Source organism: Equus caballus, chromosome 3, assembly GCF_041296265.1.
Source record: "Equus caballus isolate H_3958 breed thoroughbred chromosome 3, TB-T2T, whole genome shotgun sequence".
Classification (NCBI taxonomy): Eukaryota; Metazoa; Chordata; class Mammalia; order Perissodactyla; family Equidae; genus Equus; species Equus caballus.
In genome coordinates, this window is record NC_091686.1 from 67,292,546 (window position 1) to 67,310,162 (window position 17,617).

At 39.2% G+C, this 17,617-nt stretch overlaps 1 pseudogene; it reads right to left on the bottom strand.

Annotated features, from left to right (window-relative positions):
• Nucleotides 1-7,550: 7,550 nt before the first annotated feature.
• Nucleotides 7,551-7,828, bottom strand: LOC100050451 (large ribosomal subunit protein eL43-like; annotated as a pseudogene).
• Between the last annotated feature and the right edge of the window lie 9,789 nt (nt 7,829-17,617).

The following is a 17,617-nucleotide window of genomic DNA, read 5'->3' on the forward strand; positions in this document are numbered from 1 at the left end:
GATGATGGAGAGCAACCAGATCTCTTCTACATTGCTCATAGGAGAGTAAAATGGTGCAACTACTTTGGAGAACTGCTTGCAGTTTTTAATAAAGCTAAATAATATATTTCGCTTTTGAGCCAGCAATTCCACTTGTATGTATTTACTGAAGAGAATGTGCAAGGCTATTCACAGCAGCCATATTCGTAATTACCCCAAACTGGAAACCACCCAATATCCATCAACAAAAGAAGAAAGAAGCAAATTGTGGTATGTTTGTATAAGGGAATGCTACTCAGCCATAAACAAGAATCATATAGACAATAACATGGCTGAACCTCAAAATCATTAAATTTAGTGAAAGCAGCCAGATACAAAAGTTTCAATAGAGTTTATTGTTTCAATTATATGAAGTCCAAGAATAGGCCAAAAGAATCTATAGTGGAGTAATTGAGAAAGCAGACGCTCTAAGAACAGATGAAAGAAAGAATTGATTAGAAAGGGAAGTGAGGAAATTTCTGGAGTGATAAAAACATTTTATATCTGGTTTTGGATGGTGGTTACATGGATGTAGTACCCATGTCAAAACTCATCAAAATGAGGTCACGGGTCCAAAGCAACACTCCACAGATCCAAAGCAACACTCCAAACATGGGTCCAAGGCAGGAAGAGCAGAAATTCAGGATCTCAGTTGGATGAGCAAGATAAAGTTCTAATTATGGGAACCATATAAGCATCTAGTTACCATAATCAGGGAGGGCTGAGGGAGGCACCAGGCAGAGAAGGACCAGCAGCAAACATAGCTTGATGTTGAATCACAATACAGGGGACTGAGGACACTTTAAATCTCTTCAACCTCACTAAAACCACAACTGGTCCTAGTATATGGGACAGGGATGTGGCTGGTAAAGAGAGTGGCCGTGAGAGCAAAGAGCCAGCCAGTTGCATTGGGACTTTAAGCTCAGATCGCACACTAAAATGGCTGCAGTCACACTTGAGGTACCAATCACTCCCGCTCCACCTCTTCTTTTCTTGAGAGCTGAGTGGTGGGAATGAGGTTACTCTACTCCTTTCCAAAGTTTTCCCTTTAAAACTAAGTTTCACCTCCTTCTTTTCTCCTCCTACCTCATCCTCTCCACATCCCGTACCCCAACTTCTCCCTAATCTTACTTGAAGATATGAGTATTTCCTTAAAAAGTTAGAATGAGAGCAAAAAATTCTCCTTGTTGTTCAGCAAAGACCATAAAGAGAAAACTGGAGGCCAGAAATTGCGTGAAAGAAGAGTGATATCTGTGGTAAGAGAGAAACGTAAAATCTAGATTAACACTGAGCCAGATATTTTGGTGCCAGATGTAAATGGAGGAAAAGTAGTTCTCTGTTTAGCCTCATTTTGTGCAATAGGTGATATAGATGTCCATATCAAACTAAAAAAGATTTTAGAAAAATGACCGTCAGAATCCTGGTGCCCAGAGCCTTAATATATTTGTTTTCTTCTTTCCATCATCCCTTCCTTTCTTCCTCTCTCTCCTCCTCCTCCTCCTTTTCCTTCTTCTTCTTCTTCGTAGTGGTGATGATGAATTAAGTCAAAGTCACAGTGGAAATGAGACCTCAGGGAGAGGAACATGTTTGTGAGGAGGCAGAAGAAGTGAATGATCCATGTTGTCCTCCATATTTCAAGGAAGTCTATCATTGCCACAAGCTATCATATTTCGATACTGGATATGGTGTGGAGTAAGGAGTGAGGACAGTAGTAACAGGGTGGCTTCCTTTTTCATACGTCATTGCCCTTCTGGAGCATCAAGGTATTGCAGAAGGCATTAGCTTTGGAGTCAGGACTAGCTTTAGTGCTAAGTTATGTAATCTTGAACAGGCTATTCAAAACTCTTTTAATCTCTGTTGCCTCATCTGGTAAATAGGGCTGACAAGAAGTATTTTATAAGGTTGTTTGAGGGCTGCGATTGTACCTCATCTGTGGTAGACAGGTTTGGATTTGGTGATGGTTGCCTCCCTTCTGTGTCCGGCACCTTTGGACAGTTCATTCTCTCCCACGTCACCATTGTTTTCTTCATCTTCAACAGAGAAGTAGGGTGAATGTAAGATGACTCTTGGTAACAGAAATAAAAACATTTTCTGTTTATAAAGTACTTCACAGCGTACAAGTCTTTTCCTATGAGTAAATTAAGAGCATCTGGGGAAAAGAAATGAGTAAGCAGATGAAAGAAGCCTCAGAACCTATTCATCTTCTGGGTTTCGGCTCATAGAAGGGCCAGTCTGTGTGTTAGCCTCACCAAGAAATTTCTGCTTTAGCTTGTTTCAGTTTTCAAGTGACTCTTTAGAAAGTTGCAATATGTAAGCTTTACTCATTGCTTTCAATGAAGTTATTTTATCAGTATAATTTTATCAGTATAATTTGCATCAAGTGTTTGTTTCATTCGCTCATTATTTAATAAATATTTAACATTAATGAATATATTTTAACGCACAATGTGCTTTAATAGACATTGGAGAGGAGCAGTGAACTAGACACGTGAGCTCTCTTGTCTTGTTATAATGGAGGGATACAGACAATAAACAAGTAGATAAATAAAGACAATAATTTCAAATGTTAATAAGATTATGTAGAAAATAAAATGAGTTAGAGAGGGCTGGAGTGATCGTGACTACTGTGTATTGAGAGGGTTCGGGAAGTTCTCTTAGGGTATGCGTTTGAGCTTGGATGAATGATGATGAGACAACCATGCAAAGATCTAGGAGGACAATGTTCAAGGCAGAGGGAATAGCAAATGCAAAGCTCCTGAGGCTGGAATTATTTTAGGGCATAATATCCTGTCCTAGGAGCCCTTAAGAGCGAGCATACAGTGGGACCTACAGTCATATGGAATTATGTGATCTGTGAAGAAGGTAGAGTCACAAACACATCCAGCCACCTAGTCCCAACTGAAAAGAATGGGCTAAGATCCTTTCTATATCCAAGTTAACAATTTGTTATCACCTCTTATCCACAGGGAGAACCAGGTTCACGTGTCCCCAGAAAAGATTTCGCGAATAACTTAATATACTGAGTTCTGTTAAATTTTATTCTTTGACTTTTCCTACCATTTGAGGAAGTATCCAGAAGAATGTAGGGATGGAAGAGTTTTGTTGACATGCCCTCCTCTGCTCTCACCCCCACTTCCTTTCTTACTCTCTACAGAGACAGCCGTGACATCCTGCAAGGATAAAGAGATGATGTATATCTTCTACCACCCACTTAGAAATAGTTTGGTGTCGTTGGCCACAGTTGTTTTCTCTCGTCCCCACCCCCATCTCTAGCCCTAACCACCCTTGTGAGAACATGGAAACTCATTTTGGAAAATGTGACCTAATGGTCCTCAATGTTAACATTGCTTATCCTTGGGTGGTTATATTAAGGGTGATTTTTTTCTTCATTGTATTCTGCTATGTTCAATTGCTTTTTGCAAAAAAATATAAAAAGTTATAGCTTTCTTACTTTTAAAAGATATGTTGTCTTATAGAACTAGACAGAATCAGAAAATGACCTTTACTTTTTCGAGTGGCTGTATCAGCCCCTAGCTGTGACATGCTAAAAAAGGGGCATTTAAAACTGGAGATGGCTGAAGAGCCATATTTTTTACAGGTTTACCTCATTTTGACAAACAGCATAGGTGGAAATCTTTACTCAAAAAAGAGATAAAGTGGTGGTGAGCAGGTAGGAATAACTACTTCCTTTTCTTTATTTTAAAGCATTCTTCAGAGAACTATTTTCAGTAGCAAAGATATTGTAGTGCATTTAAAATAAGTTTGATTCAGTCACAAATGTTAAGGACATCTCTAGCACAAAGGGCATTAAGCGTGCTGGGTGTAGCAGGGGCTGGGGATAAGATAAACAGTTTGAAAAAGGATGTGATATCACTCCTCTCTTTAGGAAAGCATTTCTCTGTCTTAGAGTTAGAGCTCCAGGCAGAGGAAGCGGGAAGGCGGGGAGAAAATGGACCGGTTCCAGAGGAGAGGATGGGTCATGGAGAACGAATGAGTCAACTGGCATCAGAGGGTGTGTAGAGAGGGGTTGAAGAAGAGGGAAGAAAGGAAGCAGTGGGGCCTTTGAACGCCCTCGCTCCCACATCTGTGTACACGCATCAGGCTCTGGGGGTACATGAACAATCCTAGCATCCTAAAAGAGTGACTGTGTTCCCCAAGCCACCAAATCACTGCCAGAAACCGGCTTGGCTCTGGGGGAGAGTCTGACACACCAAAGTTAGGGAGGTGATGAGAGTCAAAGAATCACTGCCATAGACAAGCATTGTAAACTGTCAGCATTTTGGTCTTCTGTTTAGAAAGGTTGGGAAGGAAATGAGAAATCATTTCTTCAAGAGAAGAAATGTAAAGAAAGCTGGCGGCATTTAGTTGTAGCAAAAGAAGCTGTTACCTCTGTTGAGATAGACTTATCTCAAACAACCTTTTTCAGTTGTTTTAAGGTATCCCAAAGGTCTCTCCATATCATCTGTGTGAGGTGTTTTAAGTTCCTAGTGGACACAGATGGGCGAAGGACCATTGTTTATGTCTGCACCTCAGGCCTCTGGCATATACACCTGACATTTGCCCCAGTCTTTCACCATATCTCGTTTATCATTTTAGGTTCCCAGTATTAAAAATTCTTTGAATTTATGTACCACTTGATATTCTAAAGATCTTAAAATTCTTTACAGAAATTTTTTACTTAATGCTTATGCACTTTTAATTAAACAAATGGAAACACTTTCTAAATTCATATACTAATATATGGCTATTAAATCTTATGTACCCACATGAAACAAATAAATGGACAAAATAAAAATATTACCTTAGTCCTTCTCACATTAACGTTCTTGTTTTTTTTTCTTTTTAGCTAACATCCATTGCAAATCTTCCTCTTTTTGCTTGAGGAAGATTCACCCTAAGCCAACATCTGTACCGATTTTCCTCTATTTTGTATGTGAGTCACTGCCATAGCATGGCCACCAACAAGTGATGTAGGGCTGTGCCCGGGAACCAGACCCGGGCTGCTGAAGCAGAGTGTGCCAAACTTAACCACCAGGCCATGGGGCCAGGCCTATGTTCTATCTTTTTGACACTGCTTCTTCTGAAGTAAATAAAAAATTTTTGGAAATAAAATAAAAAGACTTTGATTTTACCATCCTTATAGCTTCTAGAGTAAGTGAGCTATTAATCCATAAATGAGATTATGTTACTCTATAACTAGAAGGTCTTCCCATTGGAGGGAAAAAAAAAAACCCAACAAATTCATTATGGCCAAAAGAACTTCTGTGACCTGGCCTCTGTGATCTCCCTCACCCACACTTGGGAGGCGTAATACACCATGATTTATACCTAATTGTCTTAAAGTAGTTAAGAACGCATTCTGTTACAATAAAAAATATTACTAGATAATAAATTAGGTGGTCACTCTACTCCAACCTCATTTTTTTTGCCCCTTAGGGTCCCTGCCCAAGACATCTTTCCTGCTTGGAACACATTTCTCCTCCCCTACGTGTGGTTAATATTTAGGCATCATCCAAGTCAACTGAAACTCACTTCTGCACACCCCAATATGAATTGTTTACTCTCTTTCATTACATTCTTCATCGCTCATGTCACAATTTGTGATGATGGATTTATATATATGTTTATTTCTGTAATATTTGTCTTCTCCATGGGACTCTGAGGCAGGGACTGGACTGGTATTCAGTTGATTCTCACTACTACGGCCTGTAAGGGCTGCTGTGTATCTGGTTATTCCACCATGGATACCCACTGCCTGAAACATAAGAGGCCTCAATATATTTGTTCAATAAATAAAAGAATGACAGTCATAGCATGCCCTCATGAAATCAATTCTCCCGAATTCAATTAATTCAGCCTCTGTTGAACTCTTACTCTTTGTAAGGCATGACCAGAGTGGTTTAAGAACCATCAGCATCAGCATCAGCTGGTGCTTGATAGACTGAATCTCGGATCCAAACCTGCTGAATCATAATCTGCTATTTAACAAGAAACCCATGTGATTCCAATGGCACATGAAAGTCTAAGTGCACTAAGTTAGTGCACATTTATGTAATAAGCATGGAAAAATAAGAAGCTAAATTACTACTCACATTTTCTTCACTTTTAAGCAAGCTTCATGGTCTACCAAATGGGCCAATTCCTATTTTAAAGGTGGGTGAAAATTTTGTCAATTATTCTGAAATTCGCACATGCTATCCCTGCTCTTTCTTGTAAATCATATAGCAAAAGAGATAATCCTGTTAGAAAGTTTCTGATTTCCTGTCTTGGTGTGTTGTCCTAATCTAAACAAGAACAGTCAGATTTGAGGTCTAACATAAAATAAACATAAAGGTACACAGAGTATTGAAATTCTACGATGATTTTAAAACAAGTAAAATTATCTCATGAAAAGAATACTAGAGATTTAAAGCAAAATCATAGTGATACAAAATAAACTCATTCAAGTTAGTGACTCACATATCATTTATGCATGTCTTCAAAGGTCCAGTGGACTCTCACATAAAAAGAATTTTTGCCTTTTACTTAATTCAACAGAGTCAATTGATTTCCTGTTAATCAAGATTTTGAAACCTCAACTGAGGTTTACTTTAGAATAAACAAGGACATTTTGGGAGGACCCAGGCCAACATCCGGAATGCCAGAGGTGATCAAGTGAACTTTGATTCAAAGCAAATAACGTTATAAATTCCATAGCTGATGGGGCATTCTCATTGACTGGGGAGCTTTCTCTGTCAGCCTGACTGCCATAAAGAGGGCAGAGAGAGCAAACTCATTTGCTCATGCCAAGGCATGTTTAAGCTTAGCATTTAGCATGCTAGGTGGCTGCTAAATACAAATCTTGAATGTTAGGCAAATCTTAACATATATGGTTATCATTGTACTCATTAAAATTTTTTGACTCAGAGTGTTGAAAAAAATAAGGTAAGCCACTAATTTGTCTTATAAGATCCCAAACTCAGAACCTAAAAACACGAGGCCCTATGGATTACTAAACTGAGTATTTGATTGCAGTGTCTACTGATGACGTAGGATGCTTTAGCTTACTTCCCTTAGATTCTGTAAATACCCAAAAGAACAGAGAAGAACCATGTTTCAATGAATGTAAATTCAGGACAATCCCCAAGTGTAGACATATCCAAAGCTTCTGGAAGGAACAAGAGACCTGTGGGAGGCTCCAATATCGCCAAAGCAATGCAGTGTAGAGGTAAAGGCGTAGGCTTTGGGGTGAACAGGACTGGACTCAAATCATCGTACCCATCACTTGTACGAAGCCTCGTTTATGAATAAACAATAATAATTACCTCAGAAAGATTTTAAAGGATTAAATCAAATCATCAGATAATACATGAGAATTACTATTAACAATGAAAATAGGACAATAGAATTAAAACAAAACTACCAGAAAAAACATTAAGCTTTCTGTGAACTTCAAAAGCACTCACAATGGCGTAAAACAGCTGTATATTTTTTCTTGTTACATAAATTGATTCATTTATTATAAGCTAGCAATGTTTCAAGTGGTGGAGCTTCTACTGGTCTTTTGATTCCTTCAGTCTTCTGATTTCGGACTTTACTATGATGGCAGAAGTGGTGTTTAGCTCCAGGCATCACTGGCCGCCATTTTTATGCAGGAACCACAGTGCCAGATTCCCACAGCTCGTCTCTTCATCCTGGTTGTGCCACAGAAGGAGCAAGTGTACTTGGCATGCTGGCTGATTTCAATTTTCTTCACCATTTTCCTGTGGGAGGCACCACGACATGTTCCATATTTACAGAGAATTCTGATCTTCTTGGCACATTTAGCCATGTTACCTCAAACCGGGTCCGAACCCAGAGAGCTAAATTAGCTATATCTTAACACAACGCTTACCAGAGGTTAGCTTCAGACAGTTCATTCATTCATTCAATTGTATTGATTGAGAGTCCACACTGTGTTGTGCCAACTACTAGGGACATAAAAAGAAAATGAAGATTATGTGAAGTGGAACTTGAAATTTAATAGAGATAAGATTTTTTAAAAAATAATAATATCATAAAAAACTATGTGAATTGTGATAAATATTATGGAAGAAAATCATACAATGCTATCAGAAAATGCATCAAGGAGAATTCACTTAAATCATAAGGTCAGGAAAGGCTTCTGAGAAAATGTGGCATTTTGCCCAAGATGTGAATAATGATTAGGAGCTTGCCAAGGCAAGGGCCGGGGGAGCAGTCCAGGTACAGAGGTCAACATAGATGTGGCTTTGAGTTTGGCAAAGTTTGCACTACTGGAAGAGCTGATCAGGCAGAGTGATGGGAATCCAGATAAAGCTGGACCGTGCAAAGCCCTGGGAGTCTTTTATCCTCGACCCAGTGGGCTGCCTTTGAAGAATTTTAAGCAGAAGAATGATGTAGTCTGATCACCCTGTCTTCAGTGTGGAGGATGAATTAGAATGGGACAATAGTGGAAGCAGGGAGACTATTAGGAGGGAGTGTCTTAAAACATTGGAACATAAATTTACCTTTAGCACATTCTTTGTGTAGGCAACTTTGCTGAAGCATGAGAAGCATGGAGTAAGTTAAGGTTTTACAAGCTCACATTCCAGTTCCCTTTTTGGACATTTTAAAACATGTGTTTGCTGAAGGATTAACTAACAACTGTGTATTTTGGCTCATTCACTTCCAACAAATATGTATTAAGATTTCTCATGTGCCACTTACTGTCTTAGACGCTGGGAACAGAGCAGTGAACAAAACACAAGAAGACATTGTTCTCATCAGTCTTACATTCTAATGGAGGGAGAACTTAAACAAGTAAACAAATATATAATGTATAGTATGATAATACCTGTGTAGAAAAATAAATCCATGTGAGAGCACAGAGAGTAAGGGAGGGTGGTACAATTTTGGGGTGGAAGATCTCTCAGATAAGGTGATTTTTTAGCACCAATGGAGAATAGGACTTTTAAAGTCTAGAGAATGATCATTTCAGGCAGAAGGAACGTAAATAAGAGCAAAGACCCTGAGATAAGTGGTGTGCTTAACATTTTGAGAAACGGCATGGAATTTTGATCGAAATTAATGTGATTCCATCATCACCACCACCACCATCAACATCATCATCATCACCATCACTGCCACCATCACCCCTACCATGACCACCAACATCATCATGTAACTGTGGAAAAGCTTCCTAGAGGCTCCATAGGACATAGTGATATAGTTCCATCAGAGACAGTTTTACATTAGGCAGAGCTTAGAGCTCAGTATAAGTCTAAATCTTTAAGTACTGCCAACTTTTATAATAGTTCGGTTTTAAAAGTTGGGAAAAGAAATCGTTTTAAGATAGATATGTTCAGTCTTCAGCATGAGTAAGAATCAACTGGGGCACTTAATAAAAATGCCCATTCCTGTGTCAAGATTTTGATTTATTGGATCTAGAATGGAGCCCAGGAATCCACAAGTTTAACAAACATCGCAGATGATTTCTTGATGCAAGTGGTCCAAAGACTGTGCTTTGAAAAATGCATTTTAATGACCTTTTAGTGATTGACATGTCACAACTCCTACAGTTTGCACCATTGCACAACTATGCTTGAACTCAATAATGGGAGCCTAACACATCATTCTCCAAATGGTAAAAGTGGCAGACATGTCAAGAAGAACCAAGCTTAATGAGAAACCATCTACTATCTGGAAATTGATGGAGAAGTGAAACAATGAGCTCAAATTCATTGGCACTTGAAGTACAAGACTCATGATACGTTAATAATTTTTCTGCAGTGTTACTTTTCGAATTGGCCTCAAACACAAATCTTTTCTAGTAATATACCTTAAGGGGGAATTCTTCAAATAGATGTTATTTACAAAAAGTCTGGCATTTTGCATTCCTAGGGAATAATGCTATAGTTAATTAAGATATGCCAAACATGGCTTACATAGCACTGTTAATTTTCAAGTATTAGAGTATACAAACACAGTTGTGTGTCTCTTAGCAACCAGGATACATTCTGAGAAATGTCTCATTAGGAGATTTCATTGTTGTGTGAACATGATGGAGTATACTGAAGGGGACAAAATTTGCCACCCCAGTATGTGTCACTTTAACATGAAGCTATTTTAGGCTGACTATTTTTAAGAAACAAAAGACTCAGAAAGTTTTTCTTGTTACTCCCCCTTAACTGCCTAAAAGAATTTGGATAAAAAACCCTGTCTCGGGAAGCAGACTATCACCTTAGCATAACATGCACTGGGTGGTAGACAGGGAGGATCCTAGGAAAGCCTGTTTGTTGGGCTCTCCTCTGTGTTCTTCTGTTTTTGTGCAGCCAAACACTTGTTTTCCAAATGTTTGAACCCACCTGGGAATTGCCTCCCTCCCCGTTGAAGTCCCAAACCACTACCCCCAACATCCTCTTTTGTCTTTAGCTGAGGATGTATTTAGGCTGAGGGCTTTGGCCATTTGGCGAGTTACTCAATTTTCCTGGGTTTCTCCCAGGTATACACGTCATTAAACTCTTGTTTGTTTTTCTCCTGTTAATCTGTTTCACGTCACTTTAATTCTTAGATCAGCCAGAAGAACCTAGAAGGGTAGAGGAAAATTTTGTCCTCCACTACAGTACTTACACAAACCCAGAATGTTTAGCCTCCCACACATCTAGGCTATATGGTACTAATCTTATGGCACTAGCATCGTAAACGTGGTCCACTGTTAACTGAATTATCATTATCTAGCACATGACTGTATGTTTGGCCTTTAAATAATTTTTCGCAATATTTCAATATCCAGTCTTGTAATACTGCATAAAAACTATCCACGTACTAGAAATTTTCAGAAGTGCCGATTAATAGAGAACTCTGATTAATAAAATGCTAGGTAACAGAAAACTGATATAACTATACTTCTTCCTTCAAATATTAATATTTGCAACATAGAAAGATTGTGCTTTCAGTAAAATTTCCCTTGCCTTTATATCAAATATCAGTTGATATGTTCGCTTTACTTAATTACTTGGTAGCAACGAAAGTGTCCTCTATACAACCTTCCAAGATGATTCTCTCCTGTTAGCCAGTTTCCAATCTTTGAAAGTAGTCACTGGATCATCATCCTGTTCTGCCTTAGAAAAGGAAAGTGATACCTAATATGGGTCAGCTGTTTGGATACACAGTGTGGTTTTTTTCTTCCCTAGTAATTAGCTCTTTTTCTTATCTCATTTCAAAAGGATAATAAGGGACTGGGAGATATCTACTGTTTTTGAAAACATAAACCTGAGATTAGCATTTGTAGAAACACAGCAAGGGATATTAAGAAAGAAAACACTAACTTTAGATCAGACTCTGAGATTCTGAACTTCAGATGATTTGCCACTTTCTATGTGAATTTTTTTCAAGGTGCTTTTAAAAGTGGTTATTACGATAAATAATTTTATTTGGAAGTTGAATTTGACAATAGGCTAATGTTTTTCCATCTGTGTATATCACATTTATGTTTGAACTCAAAACTCAAAATAGCTCTTCTTCCATCCCCACCTCCACACCTCAGATCCCAGTATAATGGTAATTCTTTAATCAGGTGTTTGCACTGAATATTATCTTGGCTCAGTATTAAGCACAAATGGTTTTTGAACAGAATCACCGCCATTGGTCCATGCGGCCTGCCAGGACTTGTAAAAGACATTTTGATCACAAAATCCAATGAGCCTGAATTCTAAAACCCAAAGCAGAATTGTAATAGTTGCAGGGAAATTTATTTTTGGCCACACCTCACCCAGTCCACTCTAGGTGCCAGTTCATCAGAATGCAACTCTGAGTAAAGTAGGGGCATTTCTGATTTTTCTTCCTCCTTCCCAAGGGCACTTTTGAAATCTGAAGGGCCAGTGAGTCTGATTCTCAAATCTCCTATCTTCAGATCATGTTATAGCCCCATCTGTCTCTCTGATGATGCCCCATTTCCATTGAAAGGAGAGTACAGACCTTAGTCTTTGCTTAAAAGGATGATAAACAAGCATCTGACACTAGAGCTGTTTGGGAGAGGGAGAGTTTTTACTAACAGCAGGCCTTTTGAAGTTCTTCTTAATCACTTCTTCAATTTCATGTAACCTAAAGAAAAGCCACCCTTATTCTCCTCAGAGTTGTCAGTGGGAGGTATTACACATGCACACATATAATTTTATTTTAATTGAATATTAAATGTGTTCTCACGCCAAGACATCTCCTTGGCAAATATATCTGTTTTTAACATCGCGTGAGTAAATCCCCAGTTCAAATAGAAACCTCAGGGACAGTCCTTCCAATGAGGAAATTAAACAGAGATTACATGGCCACCTGAGGCACTGGCATCATCTGTTAAGATTTCAGGTTTCTGTTCTAAGCATTGCTAATACATTGCTTTTTAAGTCCCCTGTGTGAGGAAGCTCAAAGTAACAGGAAGTTGTTCATTTAAGATGATAGAAGGATTGCAACAGTTCGAGACAGGCTGGTTCTTGACTGCTTGTTAGCAAGGGAAAAGGCACGTGTCGCCTGGGTTTTTTGGCTGGTGCCAGTCCCAAGCTCTGTTGAGGCATGTCAGTACTGATGCAAGACATATGTGGTAGTCCTGGAGGTTGAAATCTTAGTATTTCATTCATTCCCTGGAATCTAAGCTCCATGCAAACAGGAGCCATGTACATACAGTTCACTGTATCTAGAAGGGCTAGAGAGAGATGGGCACAGAAGTGCTCAATAGTATTCATCAAAGCAAATGGAATTATCCAATCATTTATTCCAGAGAAATTTATCAAGCACTTACCAAGTAAAAACATTTATCGAACACTTGCCTGGGTTACAAAGATAAATAAGACACAGAAGGTAACCTTAAGGAATTTTCAGTTTATTAGAGGAGCTAAGCGTGAGTTAAAATAACTGATAATACAAAGTGGAAAATGATAAGCAATAATAGAGAGGTATTGGTCTTATATTTTCTAATTATTTTCAAAATATTTCCATACCTATTTAATATGATCTAATGCCTTGGAGAATACTCTGAAATGTACTGTATGCTAAATAAATGTGAAGGATTATTGTGGTTATAAATGGCTCTGTTGTGTCTGAGGAGATACAACATTGGAGCCACTGCTTTAGGAGGATTCCTCTTCTTAGATTTCTACAAATCGCTAAACAGAAGATACGGGCAATGTATAAGATCATCATTTTGGCCTGGCTGTATTTTAGAATCACCTTCAGAATTCTCAAAACTTCCAGTGTTCAGACCGCACCCCAGATCAATTAAGTCTGAATCTCTGTGGGTGGGACCTGAGCATCCCTACTTCATGAAGCTTGCCGAGTAATCCCATTGATTGAGACCATTGTTCCCAACCCTGTCAGCACATAAGCATCAGGAGGAGCTTCCAGAAACTAAGTCTCACTCTAAGAGATGCTGATTAATTTGTCTGGAGTAAAACCTGGGCATAGGTATATTTTCTAAATCTCTTGTGTTCAATAGTGATGTGCAGCCAGGGTTGCTATGCACGGAGTTAGAGAATAACAAAAACTTATATCTTATCATAGAAGAAGTATGTTTTTGTCACTGGCTATCATCACTGTGAAACCAGCAAACAGCCACTGATGATTAACTATCTAGGTACTAAAGTTTTTTCCTTTTTGCAATTACTGATTATGGCTTTCAGCTGTTTAACCCACCCATTGTTAACTGTGCTGTTGAGGCAACATGCTATCTGACTCCCACTAGGCTCCTATAGATAACAGCTCCCTGGAGCCTAGGTCACCATGGTAATGGGTGTGTGAGCTGTTTTTCAGGAATTAGAACTCCTTGTCAACTTCAGGCCAGTTGAGACCACCAACTCATCAACTGGGCCCATGGAGATGTCCCATAGGCGATATTTTAATGTGAAGAGGCTAAAAACTCTACCCTCAGATCATGCTAATGCCACCATTTTGTGAACGTGGGTCCTATGAAGAAGCATGGAGTCTGACTACGCTTGTGCACATCGTCAATTACCTCACCTCTCCTCACCTCCAATCACCTCTCTCCATATTTGAGACCACCTTGCCCCCATCTCATAAATATCCCTGAGTCCCTATTTTCGGCCAAAAGAATTTGAGGCTCATGTTCTCACTTCCTCACGTGGCCGCCTTGTGAGTAAACCCTCTCTCTGCTGCAATCTCGTCATCTTGGTGTTTGGCTTTCTGGGCGGCGGGCAAAAATGAACCTGGTTCGGTAACAATCTGGCAAGCCAGCCAGGAGCTAAGTCCAGACGGACCTTTTTGCCCAAGGTTCATCAGCCCCTTGTCAGTGTAGAGAGCCTGTGGGTGAGTCCAGCAGCTGCCAGGAGTGTTTCTCCTGGGACTGTTCGGGATTCTTTACTGGCTTGGTGCTGCCAACTTCTTGGCGCATATTTTCACTTTGCAGTAGACAGATGGTTCCTTGGTTTGGAAGACGTCCTTTTGGTGAGTAACTTCGGTACAAGTGACTGCATTCTTATTTCTTCTTCCTTTAAGTCTGACTTCCAACAAAGGAAGCCTTGGTCTGGCCTTCATTGTGAGGGCCTTGGTTTTGAGGATGCCCAATAAGAAGGAAGAATTAGGGGATCCACTCACAGAAGTGCTCTTGGCTTGGCTTGGCTTGGGTTGGTTTGGAGATCTGGTTCTAGCTGCAGCATAAGTATACTTTGACCAGCCATGTCTAAATTACACTCATTTGATTCCCACCTGCAGCCTCCAGGCTGTCTTCTTCAAAATTGGACAACATTCTGTTATGAGTCCATGAAAAAGAAAAAGATGGTATTTTTCTGTAACACCACGTGGCCACAATCAGAGAGCTCTTACAATGACTAGTCTTAAGAACTTAATCAAATTTGGAATCTCAGCTTCCACTCATGGTCTTACAGATGCTAATGAAAGCTCCACAGCCCACCCCCACCCTGCCTCTGCCTGGTGTTGAAGAGCCCGTGTTCCACCCGGGAGCTCTCCTCTGCCTGGTGTTGAAGAGCCCATGTTCCACCCGGGAGCTCTCCTCTGGTTTTCGGGCACCAGTAGTGATTCCAGGTTGGCCCATTAGTCAATCCCTTGACTGACAATCTGGAAACCTGTTTTGTCTCCTGTCAAGAGCTTGTTGAGAATTTTAGGCGCCTATTAAGTCAGTTGTGGGAACAGGAGACGGGTACTTTATTCTGTAAACTATCTTGCCCAGGAACTGTTGTTTGTGTGAACTTTATCTTGATAACTCTTGTAAAGAGGCTGGGAGGGCAAGGCCTGATCACCTCTTTCCCTTCTTTGTCTCGTTCGTTACCTCCCCTGTTGTCATCAAGTCGGGGTTCAGTTCAGGCTGGACCTGAGCAGAACCTAGACCTTCTATAAAATCAAAACGTGGAAAACTTTCCGCTAGGGACTTAACTCTCAACTCTGACATTGGGAGCCCATCCCCGCCAGCTCCAGGCGTTTGCTTTTTGCCTCCCTGGCTTGGCTTGTGCTGGCTCAGGGACGAAGTGCCTAGACTGAATGGGACTTGAGTAAATCTTATAACTAGGTTGACACCTGCAGTAAGGCTCCGCACCCTTCTCCAGCCCACTGTGAGCCAGACACTGACGGTGCTTTATCACCATGGGGAATGCCCCAAGCATCCCCAGAGACTCACCCATTGGGTGCATTTTAATTAATTGGAAACACTTTCAACTTTAGATATGTTATGCCCCAGAAACTCCATCTTGGAGAAAACTTGAGTGGTTCCTCTGTGCCTTTATGATGTAGTTGGACAGGTAGATCAAACCATAATGTTGTTTGAGTTACAACACTATTTCTGAGAAATCAAGAGCAACTGTCCTAGGAAAATCCTTGTAAGACTGGAAATGCAGCTTTAGAGGCAGTTCCACCCGTTTCCCTTATCTCAGAGAGCTCGCAAACCCTCTGGGGACTATCTAGCCCATCACTAATTCCTAAGACTGAAGGAAAAGAAGAAAAAAGCCAAAAAAAAACAGCCAGAAGAGTGCCCTCGCCAAAAATCTAGCATCTCGAGTGTCTTCTCCACAAATATTAATAAAAAAGGCTCAAAACAAAATTTGGATTCATAACTAGAGAGCCTCGTACCTGATTCATGGCAGTAATTTTAAAACAATAGCTGTGCAGTCTCTGTGTATGTGTGTCTATGTGTATGTTATATGTGTGTGATATTTTTACCTCGGGATGGTATGGCCAAAAATTAAGAGCTCTGTTTAATTGGCTTAAAGTAAGCACTTACCTAAATTATTTCTAAATGGAAAATAAATTAATCCAAATGTCTTTTAAGTTAACATGATATAAAATTAATCTTTGGTAAATGAAAGCTTATTTAAATTTGTGGGTTTGATTAAAATGGACGTATCCTCCAGAGTCAGCACTGGGTATGATGCAGACATGCAGCCTTTATTCTACATTTATTGGTCAAATAAGCTGGTGTTATATCTCCATTACAAAACTGGTTAGCAAAAATAATAATTTAAAATGATGGCTAATTTTGTCTAATGCCTCATGAAGTTTTATAGGCAATCTAAATAATTATTTAGAATTAGCAAACTAAATAGATGCGAAAAAGATAAAAGTGTTGGATGAACTTTTTAAAATAATTATGACTTATAACAAGTATATTTAAAATAACTTCCAAAATGTTTCTGATAACTTGAAACTTTGAAGTGTTGCTGGGTAAAATTGAATGATAAAAAACTCACTGGATATCTGGGTCATTTTTCAAATAAGATGAAATATGAAACATTATCTCTAGAAATGTCTAGATTTACCTACTTTTGGCTTCTTATTACAAAGAAATTAAAAGATGTTTGGGTCTATTAATAAACATGTCTTGTACTTTATTAAGATTGTACCATGAAGTAGCATGTTTCTAGAAATATAAAGCATATTTATAAATTTGCCAAGCCACAGGATGCTAATGTAAAGGACGGTTCATAATTGCTTAGCTTTTGGTTTTTACAATGCTCTGTAAGGGTTAAAAATTCTAATTAATATATATGTAACTAAAGCTACTAAAAATTGATAAGGCAAACAGCTCTGTATACAAAGAAATTAAAATATGTTTTCAGTAAAGAAGGTATAAAGAATGGAAGTATTTTTGTTTGTTGGGTTAAGAAAGATGAATTTGGGGGCCGGCCCAGTGGCCGAGTGGTTAAGTTCGCCACTCCGCTGCAGCACCCCAGGGATTCACTGGTTCGGATCTTGGGCGTGGACGGACATGGCACCACTCGTCAGGCCATGCTGAGGTGGCGTCCCACATAGCACAACCAGAAGGACCTACAACTAGAATATACAACTAGGTACTGAGGGGATTTGGGGAGAAAAAGCAAAAAAAAAAAAAAAAAAAAAGAAGATTGTTAGCTCAGGTGCCAACCTTTAAAAAATAAAAAAAAAAAATTTAAAAAAAAAAAAAGAAAGATGAATTTGTCCTCAAGTACTAGAAGGGAAGAATGAAAGCATGGGACAAATTCTGAATGCAAAAAGGAAGTTATAGAAGATTTGTGAAAAAAAAATTCTGGAAGGAGTTTTGTGCCTGGTCAAGTTGGCTAAGATTAAAGTAAATCCAATTAAGTAAATGAGTTTTAACATAAAGAAAAATATATGAGCTGGTGCAAAAATT